Source organism: Brassica oleracea, chromosome C4 (genome assembly GCF_000695525.1).
Source record: "Brassica oleracea var. oleracea cultivar TO1000 chromosome C4, BOL, whole genome shotgun sequence".
Taxonomy (NCBI): Eukaryota; Viridiplantae; Streptophyta; class Magnoliopsida; order Brassicales; family Brassicaceae; genus Brassica; species Brassica oleracea.
This window is the reverse complement of record NC_027751.1, coordinates 28,202,217-28,204,620: the sequence shown is the minus strand read 5'-3', so window position 1 is coordinate 28,204,620 and position 2,404 is coordinate 28,202,217.

The window sequence follows — 2,404 nt, the reverse complement described above, 5'->3', positions numbered from 1 at the left end:
GATTGCAATAACAAAAATGATCAATTGAATCAAAGAGATGAACTTTCCAAGAGGTTTTTGGTGGTTTTCTTAAGATCAAAAGATAATCAGCCTCCAATAGCTTACAAAAGGTACTTAAACATAGGTTTAGAAAGTGTAAAAAAGTGCATAACAAATGACCTAAAGGCCCTTGATTAATCATAAGTTCGACCAAATAATTGAAGCGCAGCGACCTCGGCACGTCGCTCCGGGAGGTCGCTCCCGGCTCGTTTTCGACACAAACAGCGAGCGACCTCTGGGTGTCGCTGTGGTGAGGTCGCTCTGGAGCTGGAGCGACTTCGCCTTGTCGCTCTAGGAGGTCGCTCCGAAACAAAAACGGCGAGCGACCTCGTGTTCTCGCTCTGGTAAGGTTGCTCTGAGAGGTAGGGCACAGCGAGTTCATGGCGTCGCTCCGGTAGGGTCGCTCCCATGCACTACTCGTCCAATGATCACCTTTATCACCTCTTTTGAGCTCCAAACGCACCCAAATGTCTCCAAGAACTCCATGTGGTACTCCAATACCTAATAAAGACTCATGCATGCAAAATTCAACCTAAACATGGCTAAATACTAGTCTATATGATCAAAATGCACATGGGTGAATGGATAACACAATGGAAATATGCAAGATATCACTTTGCGAACGTAGCGGAGACAATTTCCTTCTATAAAAGACAAAGACTTGATTCTCTAAAGGAGGCCCTTTCCGCAGAAAACAAAAGAAGAGCGAACGAGCTCAATAGAGGATATCTGATTCTTCCAACCAGGAAAATAATAGAGACGACACATCAACTACGGCCATGTATTTGATCAGACCGAAATCCTTCCTCTCCCAAAGACACGATAACAAGAAGAGGAGTTACAGAGTCGTAACCTGTAGAGATGCGACATGTACGTCACGACAGTGAGCTTCCATGATTGATGAAGGACGAGAGCTCTTCATACGACGTTCGACCTAATAAGATCACATGTAGGCGTCCCAAATTCCTAAGAGTTCATTGTCTATTCATAGATGATTTGAGACCCGTAAAGCCAACGTTCCACATCAGGCAACTAAACCGACGACTAGCTCGATATGACGAGGTCGATACCACGCTGAAAACCAACGAAGCCCGATGTCTTGATCGAGATAACAAAACCATCTCATGCTCGATATCGACAAACCCGATGTCTCTTTTCGAGATGATTATAATCAAACTACGTTATGACTTGATCCCTCGTCGAGGGTACGTAGGCAGCTCGACCTCGAGTTCAGTCACGATCATTCTTTCTCCCGACTTCTCTATGATATTCGACCTGTGAATATAGTCCATTTTTGTCAACTCATATTCTGAGGATATTGTTGCCAAAATCCTTTTCTTCCCCAAATTAAACTTTCAATCACTACTAAATACTTAGTGTAGTTTTTAGGATCTAGATTTTGGCCGGATGTGGGGAAGAGAAACGGAAAACATCTTTGCTAGGAACCCGATCTAAGGCTTGTAAGCACGAAAATGGATCCAACTCATATGGTGTCCAGTACCGCAACAAGGTACCGCACCAAACGAGCCATCACACCACGATGGCATTGATCTGGCTAGATCATAAATGAGAAACAAAACATGACGTTCGATTCTGACCTCAGCCAAATCGAATCTCCATTACTGATAAAAAAGTAATTCACCTCGTCGAGCTTCACATATAACACCCTCAAACCATAACAGACCGATGATGAATTCTGATCACCCGACCTCCCGAGTTCAGCGAGCCCGAGATTGATCTGTCAAACGAATATCAACACTATATGGTCTTAGAACAAACGACGAAAATAAAACGAATTCGCCACGCGCCAAGCAACGACTTCCTCGATCAATAAATGATCAGAAGTGAGGACGAATCTTGAAGATTGAATTACAATATCTAGAGCACACCTGGACTGTGCACAAGAACTAAGTACATCCTATTCTCAAGATTCGAGAACGAAGAGGCGCCAAGAAATCAGATTCCTCCAATTCCCAACAAAGAAGAGCGCGAGCTCTTAAAAGACCGCTCAACAAGACACCACGTTGGAGGATAGAAATAACTATAAACAGATATATTATTATCATAACAAAGATCCCCCACCTTGAAGAAGAAAAAAAGCTAATCGAAAACAAAAGATTAGAGACATACGTTCCTTCCCCATAACGATGGTGTAACGACCCAGTCCCATGAAATATGTCTTCATCACGATAAAGGAGGGATGAGCCACCGTTATTGTACCATCTTCTTCTTCAATCTCTCCCATGCTCGTGCACTTTACCATCGAAAGAGACGTGATGCAATCACCACTAAGAACCGTGTATTGTGACCTCTAACGTCATCGACCACCACAGCTCGAGGCCTGGAGTCGTTTTAGCCAGCCAGA